Genomic DNA, 15,231 nt, shown 5'->3' with positions numbered 1-15,231 from the left:
GGGCCATGAAGACAATGGCGGTTTTGTGGAATAGAAAGGGGGGAAGGGTGGGGAAGGGATTGAGAAATCGGATGGTTGCTGTGTCTGTGTGGAGGGAGGTAGACATGGGAGACTTTTCATTTTGTTCTGTACTAAGAGAAATTCTTCTGCCTTGGGATCCTGTTGATCTGTGACCTTACCCCCAACCCTGTGCTCTCTGAAACATGTGCTGTATCCACTCAGGGTTGAATGGATTAAGGGCGGTGCAAGATGTGCTTTGTTAAACAGATGCTTGAAGGCAGCATGTTCGTTAAGAGTCATCACCACTCCTTAATCTCAAGTACCCAGGGACACAAACACTGCGGAAGGCCGCAGGGTCCTCTGCCTAGGAAAACCAGAGAACTTTGTTCACTTGTTTATCTGCTGACCTTCCCTCCACTATTGTCCTGTGACCCTGCCAAATCCCCCTTTGCGAGAAACACCCAAGAATGATCAATAAAAAAGAAAAAAAAAAAAAAAAAAAAAAAAAAAGCAAAAAATGAACAAAATCCAATATAGGCTAGAAATCTGGTTTTAAATACATGTTCTGCTAAGGACCTCTTTTAGTCTATGAATAAAATTCAATTATTTGTAAAAAAAAAAAAAAAGAATAATTGCTGCAAACTGATGATTAATGATATATATATAATCATATCTAAGATCTATATCTAGTATAACTATTCTTATTTTATATATTTTATTATACTGGAACAGCTCGTGCCCTCGGTCTCTTGCCTCGGCACCTGGGTGGCTTGCCACCCACGTGAGTAAGATGTGCTTGACTGAATAAATGAGATCCCCAGCTAGCACTGGGCTATGTTCCAGAGCGGTGCATTTGTCCTAATATGTTACATCAGGAATGTTTGTTCACAATCCACCAGCTGCAGGTTTTCATTTACTAAGAAATGAAAGCAATTAATCCTGGTCCATCCACTCCTTCCTCCCTTGTTTTACTATCTTTGCTTTGAGATCAGGTACTTTGTGCCTAGGATTGTGGCAATGCATGTTTACTAAAAATGCATCCATTGATAGTAGAATAATTGTACTAAATTAATAAAGGAAGAGAGTGTCTTCATGTAGAAAACAGAGCACTAAATTATAATTTTACAGCCACAACACAAGCTCCAGCTCTTCCTAGGCACAGTGGAGCAACCCGGGTCCACTCATTTGTCTGGGGATCATAAGCCTCCACTGTATTCAGGTATGCCTGTCCATCATACCTCCCAACAGCATAAAACTTATCAACAAGTAAACAGACCTCCACTGCATCTCTGCTGATGCTCATTGATTCTACTGTAGTCCACATGTCTGTTTTGGGATCAGATGTCTCCACACAATCTGAGAGTCTGGAAGTCAAATTGGATGTGAGAGCATCATGTTCCCCTATAGCATACAGCAGTCCGCTCCGGGTCGTTACTCCTATGCCACCTCTCCTTTTTGACATCCGTGCACACAGTGTCCATGTTGGGGTGATCAGGCCTAACACCAGGCCGTGGGGGCTACAAAGTCTGGCGGGGTCAGAGGAATGCGAAAAGATAAGTTAAAAGTGCATAAAGTGGGTCCAGGGGGCCAGCACTAGATTGAAGGCTACAAAGGCCCCGAGCTCTGGGAGCCCACACTATTTATTGGTGATCAAACAAAGAAGCAGGTGGTGAGGATGTGAGGGTAAACAGGTGAGGGCATGAGAACGTGGGGATAGAAAGCTAGTGGTGCATTAAGCGTAGCTGTGACAGCTTAGCACTTCCTTTGATGCATGTAGAATATGCTCTGCTACTTGAGATAATGGAGGACATGTTTACGAGTAAGAAGCAAGGAACCAACAAGTCTGTGCACATTCCAGAGGCTATGAGGAGTTTTATGCCCTGAGCCCTGGGTTCCATCCAAGCCACACGGGGTTTTATGCCCTGGGCTTAGATTTGTGGTGCGGCAGGGCAGCCTTCCACCCTATGGCACAGAGCTTGGTGTACCAAAGGCCATGAGGGGTTTTAGGCCGTGGACCCCGGACATCTTTCAAGACTCTTTTACATTATGACAGACAAGCCAGTCCTGCCTCAGCTCTTCTACCAACAGTCCACTCACTAGTATGAGGATCAAAACATTCTACTGATTTGAGACAAGAACTTGCATCACGACCACCAACTGCATTAAATTTTCCACTTAGCACTGCCACACCAACTGTGCTCCTAGGAGTAGACACAGTGGCAACAAAATTCCACTGGCGAGCCTGAGGGTCCCAAATTTCCGCTGTGTTCAGATGGCCCCAGCCCTCATGCCCTCCTACGGCATACATGGGACCTTCTAGTACAGCCACACCAAGGCCATGTCTATGTGTGGACATAGGTGGCACCACACTCCCTGTTTTTGTTTTGGGGTTGTAGCACTCTACATTATTCAAAGTCTTCAGTCCATCTCTTCCTCCAACCACATACGGTTTGTCATCTAGCACTGCGACACCAAACTGTAGCCTCCTCTCATTCATATTTGCTACTGGAGTTCATGTATTTGTACAGAGGTCATACTTTTCAATGCTTGTTGCTCCTTTTGTTGAATCCATTCTCCCAACTGCAAATAATGTACCAACAGTTGATTTCCTAGATTTTGCCTGAGGACTTTGTAACGTGGGTCATCTCTCTGGTAATACATGGTACTTCATTGCTTCCATAATGAGTTTCTGACATTCTATATTATCCCAAAAAAGTACATCATTTTCCATGTCTGCCAGGAACTGTGGTGCAAGAAGAGGTAGCCTAATATAAGCCAAAAGTTTACTTAGATCTTTCCATCTCTGTTCCAAATCATGACAGACCCAAGTAAGAAGTGGAGTCAATATTGTCTCATCAGAAATGTTCATGTCATCACTAGTCAAGAACTTTGCAATTTTGCTGGCTGGTAATAATACAAATTCCTGGTTTCTGATTACTTTCATGAAATGCTCAATAGTATAATTGTGAGCCACTTTATGCAAATCTGTACAACCTTAGGCATCAGCAAAAGAACAAATTCCAAGACAGCTGGATGGGTGAAGCTGTTTCATTAAAAACTTATGACATGCGGCCTGGTGCCCTGGCTCACGCCTGTAATCCCAGCACTTTGGGAGGCCAGGGCAGGCGGATCACCTGAGGTCAGGAGTTCGAGACCAGCCTGGCTAACATGGTGAAACCCCGTCTCTACTAAAAATACAAAAAAGTACCTGGTCGTGGTGGCAGGCGCCTATAATCCCAGCTACTTGTGAGGCTGAGGTAGGAGAATTGCTTGAACCTGGGAGGCGGAGGTTGCAGTGAGCTGAGATCTACACTGGGCGGCAGAGCGAAACTCTGTCTCAAAACAAACAAACAAACAAAAACTTACAACATGCTTCTACAGCCTGTGAAAGCTGAAGAAGGCAAGCTGTAGATAGCAGGCACTCAGTATTATCTTCTGTTAATTCAAGGCGGGTTGTATAAGCATACTGGATCAAGGACCACGATGAATTTGGTTCTACACCTTCCATTTTTATGTCTTCTTGTCTTGCTTCTCTGACATCATTAGTAAACATGGCAGCAAAATAGTCTGAGCCAGAGGAGAGCACCAATCTGTGAGCTGGAATTCTGCCATCACCAGCAACTAAAATTACATCGCACAACTGTTTATGTCTCAAACAGTTTTCCATTTTTTTAAATGTTTGTTCGGCATAATTCAGGGCTTGGAAAAATTCATGATGAACATGGCTCCATAATATGACAGGATGATAACGTCTGACTACTACTGGAAGTCCGCGTCGGGCTCCAGAGGGAGTCACGGCAGGCCAGGGTGGAGGAGTGGGGGAGGCGAGGGCAGAGAGGGATGCTCGTGTGCCCCCAACCCCTTCCTGGAAGCCTCATCTACGGCGTTGGCGGCCCCAAGCTAGACAATCTTGCTCCATCAGGTGGCGCCAGGCGGTGGGGGATGGGTGGTCAGAGTCCTCAGGTAGCCCCAGAGGGAGTGGGTGAGTGGATGGGGGTCCGGACTGGCTCGCCTATCAGTCCCCGCACTGCGCAATCGGCTGCCCATGCAGCCCACACAATGATAAGTATTTTTGTATGTAAACATATCTAAACATAGAAAAGCTACAGTAAAAATATGGTATTATAATCTTTTTTCTCTTCCTTTTTTTTTTTTGAGACAGGATCTCACTCTGTTGCCCTGGCTGGAGTGCAGTAGCACGATCATGGCTCACTGCAGTCTCGACTCTCCTGGGCTCAGGTGAGTCTCCCACCTCAGTCTTCTAAGTAGCTGGGACTACAGGTGAGCATCACCATGACTGGTTTATTTTGTATTTTTTGTAGAGACAGGGTTTCACCATGTTGCCCAGACTGGTCTCAAACTCCTGGGCTCAAATGATCTACCCGCCTCTGCCTACCAAAGTGCTAGGATGACAGATGCGGTGGCTCACCGGCATTATAATCTGATGGGGACACCATTGTATATTCGGTCCATCGCTGACCGAAACATTGGTGACAGCGCATGCTTTCTTCTAAAAACCTTGATTTACACCTAATCTCCTGGTCAAAAAGGATGGCAAGGCTTGTTAGTTGGCAGAAACTATGCCCTTTTTACCTGTTGATGATTTATATGCTCCAAGATTACTAGTTAGTTCCTTTATGTAGCTGTCATAGCATCACACTGTTCACTTAAGAAGTCCCCATAATCCAGGGATCACTCAATCCAGGAATGAAAGGTTTAGAGATGCCAATAGGCAAAGGGAAACCAAGCACTATTACAAAAGAAGTTAATCCATGCCTCCCATTTGGAGCATTCTAAACTTCATAAGGGGTAAAAGGCAACAAGAGGTAATGTTTTTCCTCCCTTCAATTCAGTTTCCTGACAGATTTTTCCTAAGGTCTTTTTTTCTTTTTCTTTTTTTTTGAGATAGAGTCTCACACTGTCGCCCAGGCTGGAGTGCAGTGGCACAATCCTGGCTCACTGCAACCTCTGCCTCCCAGGTTCAAGTGATTCTCCTGCCTCAGCCTCCCAAGTAGCTGGGATTACAGGGGTGTGCCACCACCCGCAACTAATTTTTGTATTTTTAGTAGAGACAGGGTTTCACCATGTTGGCCAGGCTGGTCTTGAATTCCTGACCTCAAGTGATCTGCCCACCTGGGCCTCCCACAGTGCTGGGATTACAGGTGTGAGCCCCGCACCCAGCCTGTTGAATATAAAAATGCTCCAGGAATAAATGCTTGGTGCCACAAAGTGAAACCAGCACTCAGGCAAAAGTTTTCACAGCAAGGCAATTTACTTCTGCAGAAGGGTGCCACTCCCATCAATCAAGATCGCAAGAGCACACCAAACAAAGGAGAGCAGGGGGTTTTTATCTCTGATGCATAGTCCTTACCTCTGTGTCACTCCCCCATGGGCTGGGGTTGGACTGCACAATCTGAGCTGATCCAATTAGCTACTTGCAAATATTGTTCTAAATATGGAAGGGAAAGTGTACGTGAGGTACAGTGGTGAAGCATGTAAGACATGCAGTTTTGGGGTAACAACGGGTACAGATAACCAAGGGAAAGGATGTGAGTTATTGATTAGAGCTATGGGAAGGGGGTAAGCTGTTTTACAGTAACTAGGGGCAAGGAGGAACAGGAAAGTTAAGTTTGAGAACAAAGGACAAGGAAGTTAGCAGGCTAAATCTTTGAAGAGAAGCTCAGAGAAATTCATTGTATCTTACACAGCCTAATGTCCTTTTTGTGTCTAAATTTTTACATTTCACTTGAGCTGAGGATTGGGGGTGGTATGGGGTGTGAAATTTTAATGAGTACCCCAAAGGAGTTTTTTTTTTTGCAATCAAATTGTTTATTTCTGCTGTAAAATGAGTTCCTTGGTCTGACTTAATCTGTAACAGAAAGCCAAAATGAGAAATAATCTCAGTTATTAATTTCTTTTTTTTTCCCTGACATGGTCTCTCACTGTTGCCCAGGCTGGAGTGCAGTGGTGCGATCTCAGCTCTTTGCAACCTCCACCTCCCAGGTTCAAGCAATTCTCCTTGCCTCAGCCTCAAGTAACTGGGATTACAGGAGCCCGCCACCACGCCCGGCTAATTTTTTTGTATTTTTAGTAGAGACACAGTTTCACTATGTTGGCCAGGCTAGTTTCAAAATCCTGACCTCGTGATCTGCCTACCTCTGCCTTCCAAAGTGCTGGGATTACAGGTGTGAGCCTCCCTGGCCAGCCGAGTTATTAATTTCTTCACCAGTGTTGTGGTATCAGCACATCCAGTCCGGTGGCATTCAATCCATCCACTAAACATTCAGACAGTAACCAAACAGTGGGAATGCCCTAAAGCCAGAAGTAAATCAACAGAGTCCATCTGGAGTCCTGCAAGGGGCAGTGTGGGCCTTGGAGGACTCCCCGAGGAATGTTGGTTTCCTCCAGAGATTCCATGAGATTTATAAGTTGTGCACTGGGAAACAGTGTGGCCAGAAGTTTTGTGGATGCCAGGGTAGAACTAATTATATTTTAGTTCCTTTGCTATCCTCCATCTCCATATGTCCCATTTGATAAGTGCAAGCCAAAAGGTCAAAAGAAAGTAAGCCACGGGAAGTCTATTTGGTCCAATGTATCATCTGTCTGGTAATTATTTGCTGTCCTTTTGAATTCATTTGTCTTTTTCAGATTGTGGGGCATTTACCTGGTAATACTAACAATAATCAATAATATCAGTCAGGGATAAAGACACAGATAAATTGCATGGAAAAAGGATGGTGGGGGGATCCATTTCTGGCTGTGTATTTCGCTGCCTTGTTGGCCCTATCATTCTCTAGAGATACAGCATCGGGGCCAGGTGTGGTTTCTCACGCCTGTAATCTCAGCGTTTTGGGAGGCTGAGGTGGGCAGATCACAGGATCAGGAAATCAAGATCATCCTGGCAAACATGGTGAAACCCATCTCTACTAAAAATACAAAAATTAGCCGAGTGTGGTGGCATGTGCCTGTAATCCCAGCTACTCGGGAGGCTGAGGCAGGAGAATCGCTTGAACCCAGGAGGTGGAGGTTGCGGTGAGCCAAGATCGTGCCACTGCACTCCAGCCTGGGCAACAGAGCGAGACTCCATCTCAAAAAAGAAAAAGAAGAAGATATAGCATCGGTCTCCTTAGTATGGGCTAAACAATGAGCAACAGCAATTTTTCTTGGGAGGTGAATAGCCTGTAGTAGGGCAAGAATTATATGCCCATTGGTAACAGGAGTACCAGTAGCGTTTAAGAATTCTCAGGATTGGTCATGAATGGTGGCTCATGCCTGTAATCCCAGTACATTGGGAGGCTGAGGCAGGAGGATTGCTCTAGGCCAGAAGTTCAAGACCAGCCTGGGCAACATACTGAGACCCCCATCTCTCCAAAAAAAGAATTCTCAGGATTTCCAGATTGCACCAATGGTCAGCAGACTCCAACTGGAGTTGGTATAAATAGTGGCAGTTTTCCCTTCTGCCAATGCACAAGCTCTAATAAGAGCTATAAATTCCCCAGCCTGGGGTTTACTTTACTGTGGGCAAACAGGACCTCAAGTGTTTCCTGTGGGGAAACTATGACATAGCAGTTATTATGTTCCCCCAGAAACCTCGTTTATGGGAGCCATCACAAAATAGGAGTGAGTCTGTGTTGTCTAAAGGGTGCACAACGGGTCTCATGACCTTGAGACCATTTCTATCATTGGAAGGCAATCATGTGGAATGGAGTAGGGTTCTCCATCATCAGGGAGGGCTAATAGAGTAGCCAGATTGTTTTTGTTTTTGTTTTTGTTTTTTGAGACAGTCTCACTCTGTTGCCCAGACTGGAGTACAGTGATGCAATCTCAGCTCACTGCAACCTCTGCCTCTGGGCTCAAGCAATCCTCTCACCTCTGCCTCCTAAGTAGCTGGGACCACAGGCATGTGTCGCCATGCCCAGCTAATTTTTGTATTTTGTGTAGAGACAGGGTTTTGTCATGTTGCCCAGGCTGGTCTCGAACTCCTGGGCTCAAGTGATCCACCCGCCTCAGCCTCCCAAAATGCTGAGATTACAGGTATGAGCCACCATGCCTAGCCGAGTAGCCAGATTTACAGTGGCACAATGATGTAAGATAATGGAGGGTTTGGTTAATAGGACCTGTTCATAGGTCTATTGCCATGTGGAGAGGTACTATGTCTTATGAACTTGGAAGATGGACAGCATGGGGAACATAACAGAAAATGGATAAGCCTAACATGAGTGCTGGCTTTGTCAGTTACAGAGTCAGCTGCAGCCATCACATGCAGGCATGAGGGCAGGCCTGCTGCCACAGGATTCAATTGGCATGAGAAATATAGGATATATCTGGGAGGCAAAAGGTTGCATAGAATACCTCCAGCAATTCCATTATTTTCATGGTAATAGAAGTGAAAAGATTAGTCAAAATTCAGTAAGCCAAGATCAGAGGTATGGGAAATGCTAATTTTAAGGCTACAAAGGAGGTTAGTGCCTCTCAGGGCCAGAAAATGGGTGCTGGGATGGTGTCTTCAAGGAGGGCATACAGAGGTTTAGCAAGGGCAGCAAAATTAGAAATCCATTGGTGACAATAGCCAGCTGTCACTGGAAATTTTTGTAGTTTTTGTTTGTTTGTTTTTTGAGACGGAGTCTCGTTCTGTCGCCAGGCTGGAGTGCAGTGGTGCAATCTCAGCTCACTGCAAACTCCGCTTCCTGGGTTCAAACGATCCTCCTTCCTCAGCCTCCCGAGTAGCTGAGACTACAGGTGCCCACCACCACGCCCAGCTAATTTTTTGTATTTTTAGTGGAGAGAGGGTTTCATCATGTTGGCCAGGATGGTCTGGATCTCTTGACCTTGTGATCCGCTGCCTTGGCCTCCCAAAGTGTTGGGATTACAGGCATAAGCCACTGCATCTGGCTTATTTGTTTGTTTTTGAGACAAGGTCTTGCTTTGTCACCAGGCTGGAATGCAGTGGTGCAATCATGGCTCACTGCGGCCTCAACCTCCAGGGCTCAAGCAATCCTCCCACCTTGGCCTTCCAAAGTGCTGGAACTACAGGCATGAACCACTGTGCCCAGCCGTATAAAGTTGTTTTTTGTTTGTTTGTTTTGGGGAGAGAGATAAACAAAATTGACTTAAGACATTTGGGGGTGAGCTTCTGAATGCCCTGAGATAGCTCATGTCCCAAGTAGGTAATAGTTGTTTGTACCCACTGAGTTTAGATTAGAAGGCTTCATGGCCTTCTTCAGCCAGCACCTTTAGGAGAAGGAGGAAGTCTGTAAGAGCATCCTGCTTAGTATATTTTCTTTTATTTTTCTTTCTTTCTTTCTTTCTTTTTTTTTGAGACAGAGTCGCACTCTATCACCCAGGCTGGAGTGCAGTGGCATGATCTTGGCTCACTGCAACCTCTGCCTTTCGGGTTCAAGCGATTCTCCTGCCTCAGCCTCCTGAGTAGCTGGGACTACAGGGATGTGCCACCATACCCAGCTACTTTTTGTATTTTTAGTAGAGATGGGGTTTTGCCATGTTGGTCAGGCTGGTCTCGAACTCCTGACCTCAGGTGATCTGCCCGCCTCGGCCTCCCAAAGTGCTGGGATTACAGGCATGAGCCACTACGCCTGGCCTGCTTAGTATATTTTCTTTTTCTTTGTCTTTTTTCTTTTTTTTTTTTTTTTTTGAGACAGAGTCTCGCTCTATCACCCAGGCTGGAGTGCAGTGGCGTGATCTCGGCTCACTGCAAGCTCCGCTTCCCGGGTTCACGCCATTCTCCTGCCTCAGCCTCCCGAGTAGCTGGGACTATAAGCGCCCACCACCACACCCAGCTAATTTTTTGTATTTTTAGTAGAGATGGGGTTTCACCGTGTTAGCCAGGATGGTCTCTATCTCCTGACCTCAGGTGATCCACCCGCCTCGGCCTCCCAAAGTGCTGGGATTACAGGCGTGAGCCACCACACCTAGCCTGCTTAGTATATTTTCAAAGTAAAAGATCAACATATTGGCAAGAGTGGAAGCTTGGGTCAAGGCTACAGAATCTAAGCCAGCTTTAAGAACTTAGGAAAATATTGAGGGAGACTCACAATGTCTCTGACATGTGTGAGTCCATGTTAACTGTCTCCCTCTCAGTGTAGTTGTATAACCATACCAGATCAATCTGGTTCAACTTTTATGTAACAAAGTTGTGAGCTGCATACCTGGTTCATCTGGGCACAGTCAGGGTAAGTGACCTTCAACCTGAGGATCCACAGCAACTGAAAAAAAACTCACAACTTTGTTACATAAAAGTGGAGCCACAGTGGGCACCATGGCTCACACCTATAATCCCAGCACGTTGGGAGGCTGAGGTGGGAGGATTGCTTGAGCCCAGGAGTTCAAGACCAGCCTGGGCAACATGGCAAAACCCTATTTCTACAAAACAATTTTAAAAATTAGCTAGTCATGGTGACACACACATGTAGTCCCAGCTACTTGGGAGGTTAAGGTGGGAGGATCACTTCAGCCTGGAAGGTCAAGGCTGCAGTGAGCTGTGATCACACCATTGTACTCCAGCCTGGTTGACAGAGCAAGACCCCATCACACACACACACACACACACACACACACACACAGAGAAAAGCTGAGCCAGATTCGGTTGGACACAGTTACAAATCCCCCTTGAAACACCCCGCCCCTCATTCTTGAGCAGTTAGGGATGAAGGTCATTCTTCTCTGTCTACTTCATGCTGACAGGGAACAGTGAGGCTACTAAAGTTAGAGGAGTGAAATTCTCAGGCTGCTGAGTTCAAATAAGTTTTTTAGTCATCTGAAGTTGCTCAAAGGAGCTGGTATTGCTGCTGTTACACAAAATGAGGACACAAAGTGTACTATCAATTTAAAATACAGGGACTGAAAAGTAACAGAACAGAGGCCACTAGGGGCCACAGCAGAGGAAGAAACGAGGTGAAGTGAGGTACAGCAGACTTCACTGCATTCCAAGATAGCTCGTTGGTTGAGCTACCCTTCTGGTTGAAGGAATGCAGCTGTTCTGCTTGTTTAAATATTTCCTTTCTTTTTTTTCTTTCTTTCTTTTTTTTGAGACAAGTCACGCTCTGTCGCCCAGGCTGGAGTGCAGTGGCGTGATCTCGGCTCACTGCAAGCTCCGCCTCCTGGGTTCACTCCATTCTCCTGCCTCAGCCTCCCCAGTAGCTGGGACCACAGGCGCCCGCCACCACGCCCAGCTAATTTTTTGTATTTTTAGTAGAGACGGAGTTTCACTGTGTTAGCCAGAATGGTCTCGATCTCCTGACCTCGTGATCCACCTGCTTCAGCCTCCCAAAGTGCTGGGCTTACAGGCTTGAGCCACCGCACCCGGCCCCTTTCTTTCTTTTTTTTTTTTTTTTTTGAGACAGAGTCTCGCTCTGTCACCCAGGCTAGAGTATAGTGGCACGATCTTGGCTCACTGCAACCTCTGTCTCTTGGGTTCAAGTGATCTCCTGTCTCAGCCTCCTGAGTAGCTGGGACTACAGGCGTGCACCACCACGCCCAGCTAATTTTTTTGTATTTTTAGTAGAGACCAGGTTTCACTATGTTGGCCAGGCTGGTCTTGAACTCCTGACCTCAAGTGATCCACCCACCTTGGCCTCCCAAAGTGTTGAATATTTCTTTTACATTAGCCTCTATTTCCTCTGGAGGCATTTACCCAAGTGCAACAGGAGGTATTGGTGCCACACACAGCCCTCCCGTTCTGCTAGTAAATAGTCTAAGGCCAATCGCTTTTCCGACACTACATTGGCTAGTGAATTTAGAGAAATACGTATATTTTAGAGAGCCTCTCCAGTTTTAGCTGCCAGAGCCTTGGGTATTCAGATTAAATTTCTTAGGGTGACTTCATAACAGGCAACCCCCCCGCAAGAAAGGGCAGGCAACCCCACAGCAAGTCCGGCAGCTTCCATGGTTTGTCCAATAGCCCCCCTCCTTTTTTTTTTTTTTTTGGTCTCTTATGATGGCTGGTTGCACTATGGGCTGTTACCCTGATAGGCCCCAGAAGCCCACAGTACACTGTCCTAGGCATATTACATTGCCGAAACAAGGGTGAGCCACTGCAGATACTCTTTTGTAGCATGTTTGCCTCTTTTCTCCTTTTCCTGAGCAATTTAAATAAACTTGGCCTATTCTCCTAGTGACATTGCCCTTAGCAGGTGAGGTCCACACAACCCTGTGATGTTAATGACTCCTTTCAAAGGATTAGCAACAGGTCACCCCATCCAAGTGTGGGGATGCCTATGGCACATCCAACATTTGGACAGATTGTTCCCACCAGCTGTGATACAGGAGATCTTGACTATTATATTGGCCTCCCAGAGACCACTGGCCAAGGCAACTAAAAGGGCCAAAAAGCAGGCTGGGTGCGATGGCTCACGCCTGTAATCCTAGCACTTTGGGAGGCTAAGGTGGGCGGATCAAAAGGTCAGGAGTTTGAGACCAGCCTGGCCAGCACGGTGAAACCCCGTCTCTACTAAAAATAAAAAAATTAGCTGGGCATGGTGGCGCACATCTGTAGACCCAGCTACTTGGGAGACTGGGGCAGGAGAATCACTTGAACCCGGGAGGCAGAGGTTGTAGTGAGCCGAGATTGCGCCACTGCACTCCAGCCTGGGCGACGAGTGAGACTCAATCTCAAAAAAAAAAAAAAAAAAAAAAAAAAAAAAGGCCAAAAAGCATAGGGGCCATTTTTAGGTGTTTTATGAAGGGATTTGCCACCACCTAAGCATCTCCACAGTGTAAAAGGGCAACAGCATGAGGGTTCCTGCAGGGATAAGGAAGATGCCTACTATGGCAAGAGAATGGCAAGGGGCACACTTGACTTATCTGAGCCTTTTCTTCTAAAAACCAATTTGAGGTCTGAGATGGGTTCACAAATGTATGCTGGGGAGGCATCTTCTGGGGGCTCCTGGGCTTTCACTCTTTTTTTTTTTTTTGAGACAGAGTCTCGCTGTGTCACTCAGGCTGGAGTGCAGGGGTTCAATCATAGCTCACTGCAGCCTCAAAAGCCTAAGCTCATGGGATCTTCCCGCCTCAGCCTCTGTGCACCACCAGTTAGCTGTGCCTGGCTAATTCTTTTACTTTTTGTAGAGACAAGGTCTCACCATGTTGCCCAGGCTGGTCTTAAATTCCTGGCCTCAAGTGATCCTCCCCCATCTGCCTCCCAAAGTGCTGGGATTACAGGCGTGAGCCACCATGCCTGGCCTCTTCACTCTTGAGTGATGGAACCAAGGGGTTACTTCTTGGAGTTTAAGAGAAGAATGAGTGGTTAAAAGTGTTAGGTTGGGCCCCATCCATACCGGGCTGAGGTGGTCCTGGGAGTACTCAGCCGTCTGGGTCCTGAGGTATACCCAGTCTCCTGGGTTGTACAGATGAAGTTTTACCCCAGAGGGGACCAGGAGGCTGGGGTTGCTGAGGTGGTTGAGAATAGCAACAAATGACTCCAGATGAATAACATAATATGCTTCATCACCCTTTCTATCTCCCCATCTGGGCAAGAGAAGGTGCTGACCACGCCTGGATAAGGCCTTACAGATAACATTTCTTTTTTTTTTGAGACTGGGTCTGTTGTCCAGGCTGGAGTGCAGTGGCGTGATCTCGGCTCACTGCAACCCCTGCCTCCCAGGTTCAAGCGATTCTCATGCCTTAGCCTGCTGAGTAGCTGGGATTACAGGCACATGCTGCCACACCCGGCTAATTTTTTTGTATTTTTAATAGAGATGGTGTTTCACCATGTTGGCCAGGCTGGTCTCGAACTCCTGACCTCAAGTGATCCACCTGCCTCAGCCACCCAAAGTGCTGGGATTACAGGCATGAGCCACTGTGCCCAGCCCCATATAACATTTCAAAGGAGCTAAGTCCCATTCTTTCTCTGACTGCTACCCATACTTGGACCAAGGCTATGGGTAACAGCTTTAACCAATTATCTTGGGCCTCCTGGCATAACTTGGCTAGGATACCTTTGAGAGTTCTATGGGACCTTTCAGTCTTTCCCAAGGAGTTTGGTCTCCAGGCTACATGCCACTTCCACTGTATGACCAAGGCCTGGGAAGTTTTTACCACTATGTTAGAAATGAATGCGGGTCCATTAGCACTCTGGACTGACTTAGGGAGACTGAATGGAGGGATAAATTTCGTTAGTAAAGACTTCATGGCTTCTGCCTTTTCAGTCCAGCATGGAAAAGCCTCTATCCAACCAGCAAAGGCATCAAAAAAGCACCAGGAGATATTTAAATCCTCTAGAAGACATAGGCATAACACTGGAGTCAATTTGCTAGTCCTCCCCTCACATGGTTCCCCTGAATTGTACTACCTTGGCCAAGGGAGATATGGGAGGTCTGGTTTGAGCATTGTTTCTCTGACAATAGACACATTGGTCAGCCACTTTACCCATCATTTTCTTTGCTTTTGGGGTCCTTATTATCCTGAGGAGCTAGGTGTGCATAGTCTTCTTGCCATAGATTGAGAGATCATGGGCAGGCTTTATAATAGCCCAACTCAGATTTCTGGGCACCCAAATCCTGCCTCTCTTATTTAGGGCCCATCCCTCTGAAAGGGAACTCTGATGATCTCCCTCTCGCACGGCTTCCTGTAATTCCCCAGGGGAGTGTCTTGGTTTATTGGTTTATATTCATAAAGACGTACTGAAGGAAGCAGGGACTTTCCCTCCCTGTGAGTGCCAGGTTGCTCCCCTTCATTAGTTCAAAGTCCCCCATTAGATGACCCCCACAATCTGTCTAGTCATTTCCGCTGTGCAGTAGTGCCAATATTTATGTTTCATATTTGATTTATTTGTTATTGGCATTCAGAAGTCCCCTTTCTTACCCGATTGCACCATGGGCATGGATCACAGTGAGCACATATCTCAAGTCTGTATAAACAGTCAAGGCCTTGTCCTTTCTTCATGCCAGGGCTCTGGTTAAGGCTATTATCTCAGTCTTTGGGGCTGAAGTTTGGGCAGGGAAGCTTTTGGCCTCTATGGTTTTCCATAGGGAGAGAACCACATATCCTGCCTTTCTTTCGCCTCTTCCGTGAAGCTATGGCCATCTACAAACCCTATGTCTTCCTTTCCTTTTTCAACCACATCTCTGCTACAGAGAACCTTGAAGGTCATTTCTACTAAATGCAAGGGGTTAATATTAGGAACTGAGACTTGTGTTTTTCCCGGGCATGTCCTCAAACTTTGGCTAAATTAACCTTTATTGATTGAGACACCTGTCTCAGTCATTTTTTGGTTAA

The 15,231-nt window shown here is 46.4% G+C and overlaps 1 pseudogene; it reads right to left on the bottom strand.

Annotated features, from left to right (window-relative positions):
- Positions 1-741: 741 nt before the first annotated feature.
- LOC103784668 (kelch-like protein 5) lies at positions 742-15,144 on the bottom strand (annotated as a pseudogene).
- Positions 15,145-15,231: the final 87 nt, after the last annotated feature.

Source organism: Pan paniscus, chromosome 23, assembly GCF_029289425.2.
Source record: "Pan paniscus chromosome 23, NHGRI_mPanPan1-v2.0_pri, whole genome shotgun sequence".
Taxonomy (NCBI): domain Eukaryota; kingdom Metazoa; phylum Chordata; class Mammalia; order Primates; family Hominidae; genus Pan; species Pan paniscus.
This window is presented reverse-complemented; position numbering and strand designations above follow the sequence as displayed.